This window comes from Delphinus delphis, chromosome X (genome assembly GCF_949987515.2).
Source record: "Delphinus delphis chromosome X, mDelDel1.2, whole genome shotgun sequence".
Taxonomy (NCBI): domain Eukaryota; kingdom Metazoa; phylum Chordata; class Mammalia; order Artiodactyla; family Delphinidae; genus Delphinus; species Delphinus delphis.
Window position 1 is genome coordinate 85,342,903 of NC_082704.1, and position 16,114 is coordinate 85,359,016.

Consider the following 16,114-nt stretch of genomic DNA (forward strand, 5'->3'; position numbering starts at 1 on the left):
CCATTTTGGGGCAGCACGGGCCTGGGCTGAGCTGTGCTCTGAGGCTGATGGCAGTCCGAGGACAAGAATAGCGCGTGCCTCATATTCCTGTGTTCCCTCCACAGTGCCTGGGTTAGAGCAGGCCGAAAGATAGAGAAAGGTATACTATACGTGTGTGATAGAGAATTTATTACTTCCTTAAAAATGTTTAGAGCAATCTGTCTATCAGACTGTGATTCGGAGTTTCCTGGTCTAATAGTTTGTGATTTCACTCCTGCAAGCATCAGAGGTTTGCCTCTGCTTGAAGCACACGCTAACTTCAGCCCAAAGCCAAATAGCTCTCCTCTCATCATTCACTGGCCAGCCTGAGGGCAGCTGGATGAGCCGGAGGGAGTGGAATTTATTCTTTTTTAAAAAATATTTATTTATTTATTTGGCTGGGTCGGGTCTTAGTTGCAGTGCACGGGCTCAGTAGTTGCGGCATGGGCTTAGTTGCCCCTCGGCATGTGGGATCTTAGTTCCTCGACCAGGGATTGAGCCTGCACCCCCTGCATTGGAAGTGCAAAGTCTTAACTACTGGAACTCCAGGGAAGTCCCTGGAATTTATTCTGTATGTTCTTTTTGTCATCCTGAAAGGAAAAGGACTATCGCTTTTTTGTTTTACTTTTCCTTCTGTAATGTATCTTTTTTTCTTTGCAGATAAGAATAGATAATATTGTGCCTTTAATTAAGGAAAATAAAAGCAATTTGAGCACATTGCTTCAACACTGCAACTCGAGCACCAAATTACAAGAGAAAGGGAGAAAATCCCCTTTTCATCTGTGGTTATAAAATTCTTAGGATTTATAGATATTATGTACCTACTGTCAATAGTTCTAAAATGCTCAGGTTAGTGTATATAGGCTGGTGACAATTATAGGCAAGAAATGTGAAAGGCATACATATTAAATGTAAAAACATATAAATAATAAATGTAAGAAGGTGTTGTACAGCAGAAACTAACACAACATTGTAAGTTAACTATATTCCAGTAAAAAAATTTTTTAATGTAAAAAGGGAATTCCCTGGCAGTCCAGTGGTTAGGACTCCATGCTTTCACTACCAAGGGTCTGGGTTCAATCCCTGGTCAGGGAACTAAGATTCTGCAAGCCATGCGGCACGGCCAAAAAACAAATAAACAAATAAAATTAAATCAATTAACCTTAAAAATATATACAGTGCTTCAGGTTTCATGGGAGCCATTTTATTTGCAGAAGGTAAAAGTCTAGTAGGAATACAAGAGAGAGGATAGCTGAGAGAAAGATCGCTGAGGAGGTAGGAGGCAATGGGGGTCAGAGCCCAGGGAAAGGGTTGCCTGGAATAGGAGAAGCCATCTCTACCCCTCGGATCTGAGGCAAAGAGGTGAGAGTGCAGCAGACAAAAAAAAAAACATGATAATGTGGTAATCATTTCACAATATACACATATATCAAATCATTATGTTGCACACCTAAAACTAATACAGAGGTATATGTTAATTATATCTCAATTTAAAAATAATAAACATTTAAAAAAAAAAGGAAACAAACAACCTGATCAAAAAATGGGCCAGGGACTTCCCTGGTGGCACAGTGGCTAAGAATCCGCCTGCCAATGCAGGGGACATGGGTTCGATCCCTGGTCTGAGAAGATCCCAGATGCTGTGGAGCAACCAAGCCCGTGTGCCACAACTACTGAGCCTGCGCTCTAGAGCCCGCGAGCCACAACTACTGAAGTCTGAAAGCCTAGAGCCCATGCTCTGCAACAAACAAGAGAAGCCACCACAATGAGAAGCCCGCACACTGCAACGAAGAGTAGCCCCTGCTCGCTGCAACTAGGGAAAGCCTGCACACAGCAACGAAGACCCAAGGCAGGGCTTCCCTGGTGGCGCAGTGGTTGGGAGTCCGCCTGTCGATGCAGGGGACGCGGGTTCGTGCCCCGGTCCGGGAAGATCCCACATGCTGCGGAGCAGCTGGGCCCGTGAGCCATGGCCGCTGAGCCTGCGCATCCGGAGCCTGTGCTCCGCAACGGGAGAGGCCACAACAGTGAGAGGCCCGTGTACCGCAAAAAAAAAAAAAAAAAAAAAAAAAAAACACCCAAGGCAGCCAAAAATAAATAAATACATTTATTTTTTTAAAAAATGGGCCAAAGACCTGAACAGACACCTCACCCAAGAAAATATACAGATGGCAAATAAGCATATGAAAAGATACTCCACACCATATATCATCAGGGAAATGCAAATTAAAACGACAATAAGATACCACTACAGACCTATTAGAACGGCCAAAATCCAGAACACTGACAACACCAAACGCTGGTGAGGATGTGGAGCAACAGGGACTCTCATTCATTGCTAGTGGAAATGCAAAATGGTACAGCCACTTTGGAAGACAGTTGGGCAGTTTCTTAAAAAAGTAAACATACTTTTACCATACAGTTCAGCAATTGCGCTCCTTGGTATTTACCCAAAGGAGCTGAAAACTTATGTCCACACAAAAACCTGCACGTGGATGTTTACAGCAGCTTTATTCATAATTGTCAAAACTTGGAAGCAACCAAAATGTCCTTCAGTGGGTGAATAAGTAAACTGTGATACATCCAGACAATGGAACATTATTCAGTGGTCAAAGGAAAAGAGTTATCAAGCCATGAAAAGACACGGAGGAACCTTAAACACACATTACTAAGTGAAAGAATCCAATCTGAGAAGGCTCCATACTGTTTGATTCCAACTATATGACATTCTGGAAAAGGCAAACTATGGAGACAGTAAGGTCAGTGGTTGCCAGGGGTTAGGACAGAGGGAGGGATGAATAAGTAAGAACACAGAGGATTTTTAGGGCAGTGAAGATACTCTGTATGATACTGTAATGGTGGATACAAGTCATTAAAAATTTGTCCAAACCCATAGAATGTGTAACACCAAGAATGAACCCTAATTAGGAGATTGGGATTACCAGATACACACTACTATATATAAAATAGATAGCTAATAAGGACCTACAGTATAGCTGAGGGAACTCTACTCAATATTCTGGAATAACCTATATGGGAAAAGAATGTAAAAAAGAGAGGATATATGTATATGTATAACTGATTCACTTTGCTGTACACCTGAAACTAACACAACACTGTAAATCAACTATACGCCAATAAATTTTTTTTTAAAAAAGAGTGAACCCGAATGTAAACTATGGACTTTGGGTGATAATGGCATGTCAATGTAGCTTCATCAATTGTAACAAACGCACCACTCTGGTGGGGGATGTTGATAGTTGGGGAGGCTGGTGGGGGGCAGGAGGTACATGGGAACTTTCTGCTCAATTTTGCTGTGAACCTACAACTGCTCTAAGAAACAAAGTATGTATATTTTTTAAAAAGATTAATTCCTGGGGCTTCCCTGGTGGCACAGTGGTTAAGAATCCGCCTGCCAATGCAGGGGACATGGGTTCGAGCCCTGGTCTGGGAAGATCCCACATACCGCAGAGCAACTAAGCCCGTGCACCACAAGTACTGAGCCTGCGCCTAGAGCCTGCGCTCCGCAACAAGAGAAGCTACCTCAATGAGAAGCCTGCGCACCGCAACGAAGAGTAGCCCCCGCTCACCACAACTAGAGAGAGCCCGCATGCAGCAACGAAGACCCAGTGCAGCCAAAAATAAATAAATTTAAAAATGTTTTTAAAATAAAATAAAAGTTTAAAATAATTTATTTTAAAAATTTTTAAAAAGGAGAAAGGACATAATCTCAGAATATAGCCACATCATCCTCTGGGGCTCCAGAGACCCAGAGAAGGAAGCAAGAATGGGGGTTAAGATGGCAATGACTGAGCAGGAAGGAGAGAAGAAAGGTAAGGAGAATTCCATTTTTCCAGATCATGTAGGATGGGACATCTGCTGGAAGAAAAAAGGAAATAAGCTTGGGGTTAGTGGTAAAACTTTGGAAGATCTTTTGAGGGAAATGGGAATTTCTTCCCAGAGGCAAACAAAAGGTCTGTTTGATGGTATTAAGGCCCAATAGCACCTGTGATCCCTTCTTGGTTAAGAACTTGCTGCAGGGCTTCCCTGGTGGCGCAGTGGTTGGGAGTCCGCCTGCCGATGCAGGGGACGCGGGTTCGTGCCCCGGTCTGGGAGGATCCCGCGTGCCGCGGAGCGGCTGGGCCCGTGAGCCATGGCCGCTGGGCCTGCGCGTCCGGAGCCTGTGCTCCGCAACGGGAGAGGCCACAACAGTGAGAGGCCCGTGTACCGCAAAAAAAAAAAAAAAAAAAAAAGAACTTGCTGCAGCTGCACCTCACTAGTTATTAGTATGATTTGGGGAGAAACAGGGAGATAGCACAGAAATTATGGTCTATTTGTGGAAGACTGGAAAAGTCTGATTGCAAGCCAAGAAAATGAAATCTTTTGTGGCAAAGAACGCTAGAAAAGCTTCTCACAATTCTAATAGCAGGTCCTTGAGGAAGTCAGTAGTCTTTGGTCAAGAGAACAGTGGTGGCAGCAGCATCTCCTTAGCCCTGGTTCCTCATCTGGCTTATCTTCCAGGCACACACTGTGGTTGGTTGTTGCTGTGACTGCTGGGGCAAGATAAAGCCTGTTCATCTCTCCTGAGTCTGGGCACATGTTTTATAGCTTCATCAAGGTATAATGTACATATCATAAAATTCACGCATTGTAAGTGTACAATTCAATGATTTTTTAAAAAAATTATTTTCGGCTGCATTGGGTCTTTGTTGCTGTGCACGGGCTTTCTCTAGTTGTGGTGAGTGGGGGCTACTCTTCCTTGCGGTGCACAGGCTTCTCACTGTGGTGGCTTCTCTTGTTGCGGAGCACTGGCTCTAGGTGCGTGGGCTTCAGTAGTTGTGGCACGCAGGCTCAGTGGTTGTGGCTCACGGGCTTAGTTGCTCTGCGGCATGTGGAATCTTCCTGGACCAGGGATCGATCCTGTGTCCCCTGCTATGGCAGGAGGATTCTTAACCACTGCGTCACCAGGGAAGCCTAATTCAACGATTTTTAATAAATTGATAGAATCATACAACCAACATCACAATCCAGTTTCAGAATTTTTTCATCACTTCCAAAATTTCCCTCAAGCCCACTTTTAGTCACTCCCCACTCCCGACCTCCCCAGCCCCAGGCAACCACTGACCTTTCTGTCCCTGTGGATTTACCTTTTCTGGACTTTTCACATAAATGGACTCATACAACATGTAGGCCTTTCTATCTGGCTCCTTTCGCTCAGTGTAATGTTTTTGAGGTTCATCCATGTGGTAGAATGTATCAGTATTTTGTTCCTTTTTATTGCTGATAGTAATCCATTGTTTGGATATACTACATTTTATTTATCCATTCACCAGTAATGGACATATGGATAGTTTCTAGATTTTGGTTATTATGAATAATGCTGCTATAAATATTCACATACAAGTCTTTGTGTGGACATGCTTTTATTCTCTTGAGTAGATTCCTAGGAGCAAAATTGCTGGGTTGTATAGTTAGTTTATGAATAAATTTTCAAGAAACCTGTCAAACACCTTTCCAAATGACTGTACCATTTTAAATTCCCATCAACAATGTATGAGGGTTCTAGTTTCTCCACATCCTTGTCAACACTTGGTATTATTTTTCTTTTTGGCAATAGCCATTCTAAATGGTGTGTAGTGGCATCTTATTGCGGTTTTTTTTTTTTTTTTGCGGTACGCGGGCGTCTCACCGCCGCGGCCTCTTCCGTTGCGGAGCACAGGCTCCGGACGCGCAGGCTCAGCGGCCATGGCTCACGGGCCCAGCCGCTCCGCGGCATGTGGGATCTTCCCGGACCGGGGCACGAGCCCGTGTCCCCTGCATCGGCAGGCGGACTCCCAACCACTGCGTCACCAGGGAAGCCCTTATTGTGGTTTTAATTTGCATTTCCTTAAAGACTAATGAAACCGAGCATCTATTTCTCATGTGGTTATTAGCCAGTCCTATATCTTCTTTGGTGAAATGTCTACTCAAATTTTTGCCAATTTTTAAATTGGGTTGTTTGTCTTCTTACTGAGTTTGAAGAGTTCTTTGTATTTTCCAGATATAAGTCCTTTATCAGATATGTGACTTGAAAATATTTTCTTTCAGTCTATGGTTTGTCTTTTTTTTTGAGAAAAATACGATTTTATTTTACAATATTCATTGAAAAAAATACTGGAAGAATATATATAAAGTCTTCAACAGTGTTTATTCTGGGGTGATAGAAATTTTAGGTAGTAAACTTTACTCTTCATGCTACATATTTCTGTAATTTAAAACATTTTTTTCATTTTAATGGGTATTACTTTTTATGTTTTAAAAATATGGAATGCTTCATAAATTTGTGTGCCATCTTTGTGCAGGGGACATGCTAATCTTCTCTATATTGTTCCAATTTTAGTATATGGGCTGCTGAAGCAAGCACTGTCTTTGCATTTTCTTAGGTATATCTTTTGAAGTGTAAACATTTAAAATTTTAATGATGTCTGGTTTACCAACTTTTTTCTTTTATGGGTTTTTTGGTGTCTTTTTGAAAAACTCTTTGCCTAATCTCAAAGTTGCAAAGATTTTCTCCTATGCTTTCTTCTAAACATTTTATAGTTTTACATATAGGTTTATGATCCATTTTGAATTAATTTTTATGTGTGGTGTGAGATAATAGTCTTTTCCCCATTGAATTATCTTAATATCTTTGTCAAAATCAATTGACCATAAATTTAGGGGTTATTTCTAGACTTTCAATTCTATTACATTGATCTATATGCCTATCTTTATGCAAATACCACACTGTCTTGATTATTGTAGGTTTATAGTAAGTTTTGAAATTGGGTAGTAAAAGTCCTTCAGCTTTGCTCTTTTTCAAAATTGTTTTGGCTATTCCAGGTCCTTTGCACTTCCCTATAAATTTTAGGTTTAGCTTGTCAATTTCTACAACAAAGCCTCCTAGGATTTTCTTAGAGAGTTCATTGAATCTATAGATCAGTTTTGGGAAAATTGCCACCTTAACAATATTGAGTGTTTCCCATGAACATGAATTGTTTCTCCATTTATTTAGACCTTCTTTAATTTCTCTCAGCAATGTTTTAAGTTTTCAGAGCACAAATCTTGAGTTTCTTTTGTTAAATTTATTCCTAAGTATTTTATTCTTTTGGATACAATTGTCAATGCAGTTGTCTTCTTCTTTTTTTTTTTTTTTTTTTTTTTTTTTTTGCGGTACGCGGGCCTCTCACTGCTCTGGCCTCTCCCGTTGCGGAGCACAGGCTCCGGACGCGCATGCTCAGCGGTCATGGCTCACGGGCCCAGCCGCTCCGCCGCATGTGGGATCTTCCCGGACCAGGGCACGAACTTGCGTCCCCTGCATCGGCAGGCGGACTCTCAACAACTGCGCCACCAGGGAAGCCCAATTGTCTTCTTTTTTAAAAAAATTCTTATAGAGGGACTTCCCTGGTGGTCCAGTGGTAAGACTCCGTGCTCCCAGTGCAGCGGCCCGGGTTCGATCCCTGGTCAGGGAACTGGATCCCACATGCTGCAACTAAAGAGCCTGCATGCCACAACTAAAAATCCCGCATGCCACAATTAAGATCCTGCGTGCTGCAACTAAGACCCGACGCAGCCAAATAAATAAATAAATATTTTAAAAAATCTTATAGAAATATAGTTGATTTACAATGTTGTGTTAGTTTCAGGTGTACAGCAAAGTGATTCAGTTATATATATGTATATATTAATATACTCCTTTTTATATTCTGTTGCATTATAGGTTATTACAAGATATTGAGTATAGTTCCCTGTGCTATACAGTAGGTCCTTGTTGGTAATGCAGTTGTTTTAATTTTACTTTTGGATTGTTCATTGCTAGTATGTAGAACTGCAATTGATTTTGTATGTTGATCTTGTATCCTGAAACCTTGCTAAACTTATTTATTCTAGTAGTTATTTTTATTTTCAAAAATATTTATTTATTTATTTGGCTGTGCCAATTCTTAGTTGTGGCATGCGGGATCTTCGTTGTGGCATGTGGGATCTAGTTCCCTGACCAGGGATCGAACCTGGGCCCCTGCATTGGGAGCGCAGTGTCTTAGCCACTGGACCACCAGGAAAGTCCCTCTAGTAGTTATTTTTAAAAGGATTTCTTAGGATAGGATTTTCTACATATAGGATCATATCGTTTATGAATGAAGATAGTTTTACTTCTTCCTTTCCAATGTGCATGTCTTTATTCTCCCTTCCTTTTTTTTTTTTTTGTTGTTGTTTGCACTGGCTTGAATCTCCACTACAGTGTTAAATGGAAATGGCAAGAGCAGACATCTTCACCTTGCTCCTGACACTAATGAAACAAACTTTTCCTTCATTTCAAATAAGGCGCTCTATGCAAAGAAATTTTTGATGATGCTTGAACAATAACAAGGGCTTAGTTAAAAATATCTTTTTCCATCTTTATGTTGGTATTATATAAATCACTTTAAGAATTGAGTATTGGGACTTCCATGGTGGTGCAGTGGTTAAGAATCCGCCTGCTAATGCAGGGGACATGGGTTTGATCCCTGGTCCGGAAAGATCCCACATGCTGCAGAGCAACTAAGCTCGTGCACCACAACTACTGAGCCTGCATCCTAGAGCCCGCGAGCCACAACTACTGAGCCTGCACCCTAGAGCCCCAGCTCCACAACAAGAGAAGGCACCGCAAGTGAGAAGCCCACGCACCACAATGAAGAGTAGCCCCCGCTTGCCACAACTGCCCGCGTGCAGCAACGAAGACCCAACACAGCCGAACATAAATAAATATTTTTTTAAAAAAAGAATTGCGCATTAGTTGGCTTTTGCTGCATACGACACAGCCCCAAAACTTAGTGTCTTAAAACAATAAACATTAAATTACTTCTCATGATTCTGTGGGTCAGCTGGGTGGCTCTTCCGGTGTAGGTAGGCCAGCTCAGTTGGTGCTGGAGGGTACAGGATGGCCTCGCTCACATATCTGGCAGTTGGCAGGCTGGTAGGTATATGAGAGGCCTCTGCTGGCCTGGCTCACATCCCTAACCCTAACCCTAACCCCTAACCCTAACCCTAACCCTAACCCTAACCCTAACCTCTCACCCTAACCCCTCACCCTCACCCTCACCCTCACCCTAACCCCTAACCCTAACCCTAACCCTAACCCTAACCCTAACCCTAGGCTTAGGGTTCCCAAGAACAGCATATGTAAGCATACCTCAAGCCTCTGCTTTCATCACATTTGCTACTGTCCTATGGGCCAGAGCAAGTCCTAAGGCAGCTTAGATTCAAGAGGTGAAGAAATAAACTCCACCTCTTGATGGGAGGAGCTGTGAAGTTACATTGCACAAGGACATGGAAACAGGGAAGAGTGGAGAATTAGGGCCATTTCCACAATCTACCACAAATAGGTTTGATTTCTACCTTTAAATACTTAGAGGCCTCTGGGTATCACTTACATTAATTATGAATTTTATGTTTGTCAACAAAGTGTGCAGAAATAAAGCCTATAATTTAACTAAATCATCCTTGATTATGCTTTGCACAAACTAATTTTTCTTCAAATTATCTGATCTTTTTTTTTTTTTTTTTTGCATGCGAGATCTTAGTTCCCCGACCAGGGATCGAATTCACACCCCCTGCATTGGAAGCGCGAATTCTTAACCATTGGACCGCCAGGAAGTCCCTGTCTGATCTTGAGTATGATGCTGAACTGGAGCATAAAGAAGAGACTGCTAGGTGCTCTCTCACTTCCTTCTAAGTTCTCATTCAGATCAGAGGAAACCATGGACCATTCAGGAACTTCTTGGGAAAACAAAGACCTTCATTTCAGAGGCAAACCATTAGGCTGACTGGGGCTTCCAGATGGGGCTGAAGCTTCCAGTAACTTCACACAAAGGCTCACATGGGTGGTGGCCTGGACTCTCATAGGACATTTGGCATTCAGTTCCACTGCTAACAGGAAATACTCTTACTTTGCAAGACCCAATGAAGTTAAAGAAATTACCCTTGTGGCACAACTGTGTATTATATAAATCATTTTAAGAATTGTGTATTGAGACTTCCCTGGTGGTCCAGTGGCTAAGACTACATACTCCCAATGCAGGGGGCCCAGGTTCGATCCTTGGTCAGGGAACTAGATCCCACATGCTGCAACTAGGAGTTCACATGCTGCAACTGAGTCCGCATGCCACAACTACAGATCCCACATGCCGCAACTAAAAAGATCCTACATGCTGCAATGAAGATCCCGTGAGCTGCAACTAAGACCCAGTGCAGCCAAAAAAAAAAAAAGAACATAAAGGACAAAGAAAACCACATGATCATCTCAATCGATGCAGAAAAGGCATTTGACAAAATCCAACACCCTTTCATGATAAAAAGTCAACAAACTAGGAATGGTAGTGAACTTCCTAAACCTGATAAGGGCATTCACAAAAAAAGTCTACAACTAACATCATACAGGTGAAAGACTGATTGCTTTCACCCTAAGATTGGGAAGAAGGCATGAATGTTCACTCTTACCACTTCTACTGGACATAGTACTGGCAGTCTTCACTAGTGCAATTAGGCAAGAAAAAGGGAAAAGGCATACAGATTGAAAAGGAAGAAATTAATCTGTCCTTATTCACAGACAACAAGATTTTCTATGCAGATATAGAGAACAAACTAGTGGTTACCAGTGAGGAGAGAGAATGGGGGAAGGACAATAACGGGCTAGGGGATTAAGAGGTACAAATTATTATATATAAAATAAGCTACAAGGATTGTAGCTTATTTGTACAACACAGGGAATATAGCCAATATTTTATAATAACTATAATTGGAGTATAACCTTTAAAAATTGTAATCACTATATTGTACACCTATAACTTGTAAAATATTGTACACCAACTATACTTCAATAAAAATTTTTTTAAAATTAAAAAAAAAGATTGCCTATGTAGAAAATCTCAAAGAATCTACAAAAGCAAAACAAAACAAAAAATGCCTGGAACTCATAATTAAGCAAAGCCTGGTCAGAGTATACGAGGTCAACAAACAAAAATCAATCACGCTTCTATAAACTAGAAATGTACAATTGGAAACTCCCCCAAAATGTACAACAGTTCCAACAAAAATGAAATAGTTATAAACCTAACAAAACACATACAGGAACTGTATGCTGTAAACTACATGTTGATGAAAGAAATCAGCAAGAGCGCAATAAATGTGTTCAGTGACTGGAAGACTCAGTGCAGGAAAGATGTCCATTCCCCCAAGTGGATCAAGGTATTTAATGCAATACCAATCAAAATCCCAGCAGGAGTTTCTGTAGATTTAGACAAAGTGATTCTAAAATTGATACGGAAGGACAAAGGAATTAGAGTAGTTAAAAGGATTTTGAAAAGGAAGAATAATGTTGGAGGAATCACCCTACTCGTTTTTAAGAATTTCGGTAAAACTACAGTATTCAAGACAGTATGGTATTGGCAAAGGAATAGACACATAGATCAATGGAGCAAAAGTTCAGAAATAGACTCACGCAAATACTGACCTTTGATTTTTGATGAAGTTGCAAAAGAAATTCAATGGAAGCAGGATAGTCTTTTTAAAAAATGGCACTGGAAAAATTAGTAATCTATGTGCAAAAAATGAATCTCAATGGAAACCTCAAACTTTAGACAAAAATTAACAAAAGCAGATCATAGAGCTATATGTCAAACATAAAACTATCAAACTTTTAAAAGAGAACATTGGGGGACTTCCCTGGTGGTCCAGTGGTTAGGACTCTGTGCTTCCACTGCAGGGGTTGCAGGTTATATCTATCTCTGCTTGGGGAACTAAGATCCTGCATGCCGCTCAGCCCAGCAAAAAAAAAAAAAGAAAAAACTTTTTAACCAGGAATTAGGGGAAGAGTTCTTAAACATGACATTAAACACACGATCCATAACAGAAAAATGATTAAATTCGACCTCACCAAAATTAAAAACTTTTGCTCTTTGAAAGAGTGTTAAAAGAATGAAGCTACAGATTAGGAGAAAGTATTTGCACATCACATCAGACAAAGAACTTGTATCCAGAGTATGTAAAGGATTCTTGAAGCTCAACAATAAGAAAACAAGCCCATTTTTTAAAATGGGGAGAAGATCTGAATAGATATGTCATCAAAGAAGATATAAGGTGGAATATAAACACATAAAAAGATGTTCAACCTCATTACAATTAAGGAAATGCAGATACCCACCATGATGAGATACACACGTTCTAATGAATGACTAGAATAAATAATATTGACCACACCAAATGCTGGCAAGAATATGGAGAAACTGGATCACTCATACAGTGCTGGTGGGAAAGCAAAATGTCACAGCCACTCTGGAAATCGATCGCAGTTTCACATAAAGTTAAATATACACTTACCTCATGACCCAGCAATTTCACTTCTGAGTATAAACTAGTATACCCTTGTACATGAATGCTTGTAGTAACTCTGAGCATAATTTCCCAAAGCTGGAAACAATCCAAATATCCATGAATATATAAATGGATAAACAAACTATGGTGCATCCATATAATAGAATATTACTCCAATGTTACTCATACACAGCACAACTTGAAATCTCAACATCATTATGTTGAATGAAAGAAACCTGTCTGAAAAGATTACATACTTTATGATTACATTTATACAATATTCTTGAAAAATCAAAACTCTAGTGATGGGAAGAGATCAGTGGTTTACAGAGGGTTGGGGTGGGGTGGGGTGTATCTAGAAAGGGATAGTTGGGGTGATGGAAGTGTTTTGTATCCTGATTGCTGTGGTGCTCACGTGAATATGTGGTAAAATTCATAGAACTGTACAATAAAAGGATAAAAGTCCATTCTGTGTTATGATAAATAAAACAAAATAAAAGACACAACCCTTGTTCTGAAGAGTACGCAGATCAGTCAGAGAGCTGGAGGTTTAGACATATTACACTGTATAAGACATAGGTCACTGACAGCACTGTGAGAGCACAGAGCAAGGAAATTATCACTTGAGGGCGTGGGAATCAAAGAAGGCATCACAGAGAAATAACACTTCTTTGATTATCAGGCAGCTGTTGAATATATTTTCATGTGTATTTTTTTTAATATGTGAATTTATTTATTTATTTATTTTTGGCTGCGTTGGGTCCTCATTGCTGCGCGCGGGCTTTCTCTAGTTGCGGCGGGCGGGGGTTACTCTTCGTTGTGGTGCACAGTCTTCTCATTGCCGTGGCTTCTCTTGTTGCAGAGCATGGGCTCTAGGCGCGCTGGCTTCAGTAGTTGTGGTGCACGGGCTCAGTAGTTGTGAATCGCAGGCCCAGTTGCTCTGCGGCATGTGGGATCTTCCTGGACCAGGGCTCGAACCCGTGTCCCCTGCATTGGCAGGTGGATTCTTAACCACTGCGCCACCAGGGAAGCCCTTTCATGTGTATTCTGACCACTTGTGGTGTTTAAAAAAAAATAATTTGTCATCCTTTACCCATTTAAAAAATTTGAATTTTTTTTTTTTGGTTTGTAAGAATTCTTTATGTATTAAAGAGAACACTTTGGATTTTATTTCTGTATATTTTTCCATTTATTTTCCTTTTATTTGTGTGTTGTAAGTTTGTAATAAACACAATTTTATATTTGAGCAAGAAGAATAGTAGATGTTTTTGTTGATCTTGAACCCCTTATGGACCTTCATGTTGGACAACTTGAAGGATAGGTGGATCACCCCAGGCTGATCCCAAGGCCCTTCTTGTTCACCCCACTTCTTCCCCACCCCTTGCCCCATCCACCTCCTTCCCTGACTGGCTCCCACTGGCAATGGCTGACAGAGGAGCGTCCCCACCCATCCTTTCAGTGAAGCTGAGGCCCCCTCACAGCATTCCTTATCACTTTGGATAAAAATGTAAAGATCAAATGTAAAGATCAAAAGAAAATGTAAAGATCAAAAGAAAATCCTAAAAAGGTAAAAGAAAAAAGGACAGATTAAATTTGTGAGAATAGGATCAAAGTGATATCTCATTTCTCATTCGATTGAATGGTGAAGATAAGAGCTGTTTGTTCATTGTTTTTCCTCTCATGTATGCAGTCTCTAGAACAGTACCTGACACCAAGTGGGCACTCAATAAATATTTGTTATATGACTGATTGGAGTAGTACCTTGAAAACTAGCTTTAAACTTAGATCTATAACACTACTCAATTAACGAATAGGACAAAATACAGTTATGACTGGACAAATAAGGATGTGATGATCAATGCCCACAGACCTGAGGTGAAAAATGTACCAAAGAATGTACTCCAGCTAACAGGAATATAACACAACGAAGTAGTGGGATGCAAGGGTCAAAAGTGAGCAAATAATTTGGTATAGAATGCTGGTATAGATAAACAAACATTGACTATCAAAAAAGATAACAGTAATTATATACTTTACACTTCTGATAAGTTTTGATAACAAGCTAGGCATTAAATTACCAAAAATATTAACAGGAGAGATGGGAGGAAGAAGAGTGTCCTGTGATGCTGATGAATCTCTTTTGGTTAAAGTGATTCCTCGGACTTTTAAAAAGCAGACAATAGAGATACTAATTAACTCTAGTCATTGGTAGGAATAGAAAATATAATTTCCAAGCCACTGAGGAAAAAAAAAAGAATAAAAACTCCTAAATCAATCCAAGAAGTAAAACAAATGTACATATACATTGATATTTTGTTGTAAAAATATTTATAGCCATATATGGGTAGATTAAAATTAGAAGTTATGGGGCTTCCCTGGTGGCGCGGTGGTTGAGAGTCCGCCTGCCAATGCAGGGGACACGGGTTCGTGCCCCGGTCCGGGAAGATCCCACATGCCGCGGAGCGGCTGGGCCCGTGAGCCATGGCCGCTGAGCCTGTGCTCCGCAACGGGAGAGGCCACAGCAGTGAGAGGCCTGCGTATCGCAAAAATAAATAATAAAAAAAATAAATAAATAAAATTAGAAGTTATACTACTAATTAAATTAAATCATACTGCTAATTAAATATAAAAGTAATTAGGTCTGAGGAATAGGATTAGCCTGTTTAGTTAGGCCTTTACTTTTTGGATAATTTTTGGAATACAAACTTGTGAGTAATGATCATAATATGAGGAATAGAGAAATATTATATAAAACTGTAGAAATTCATTTCATTTTTATGTGAAATATAAATATTATTCATGCAGAAAATGAATGCACCTAGAACTTTTAAACATGTGATTTTATATGAGGGTTAAAAGTAAATGATTTTCTCATTTATAATTTCTAATTTTTCTAAACTTTGTAAATGAATGTGTTGACTTTCCAATTAGAATAAACACTAGGTATTTTTTTAAATCTATAAAAAAATAAAGAAATAGCAGGCACTTTGAGAATAACTATATGGGACATTTTTATAACATGAGGGTGAATGATGAATTGAGGGCATGAAACACTATATGTGATACGATCTTAATTGTATAAAAATGTGTAATGTGTTGTTTATAACTATATTTACATATACAATTAGATGTATCTTACAAGATGAATATTATATGAATTGGTCTGATGAACCCTGGGCATTTGTATTCATGCTCATATATATTAGATATAATTGAATGATTGTATACAAATAGATATAGTCTGAAATTATGCAAATCAAGCTGGTAATGTTGGATATATTTCTAGAAAGTTAGGTTGAGATTTGAAATATTTATTTTATGTTTCTATATTTTAAAATTTTCACTATAATCAAGTATTACATTTTAATTTTAAAATTGTAAAATACGCATTCAGAAACATAATACATAGTACGTACAAGCGAACCCAATTTTAGAAACATATATTTATGTAAATAAAAACACGGAAATTTAGAAATATATAAACTTGTAAAGTACAGAAATGAGAAACTATTCCTAGGATGTTGGGTTTATGTTTGTAATTTATTTCTACTACAACGTCGTAGTTCCTTCTTTTCTGAAAAACTTGCAAGCAGCGTGGATGACCTTTCTAATGATAAAAGAAAACACCATTTCTGGAATGAAAGTAAAAGAAATAGGAAGCAACGGAAGGCTATTTAATGGGTGGGAAAGGGCTCCCGTTCCAATATAAATGATAAAACCGCAAGACAAAACT

The 16,114-nt window shown here is 39.6% G+C and overlaps 1 non-coding gene across 1 annotated transcript; it reads right to left on the minus strand.

The window, feature by feature from the left end:
* Positions 1-6,311: 6,311 nt before the first annotated feature.
* LOC132419126 (U6 spliceosomal RNA) lies at positions 6,312-6,418 on the minus strand. Its single transcript, XR_009518133.1, has one exon. It is a non-coding gene; the product is annotated as a U6 spliceosomal RNA (small nuclear RNA).
* Positions 6,419-16,114: the final 9,696 nt, after the last annotated feature.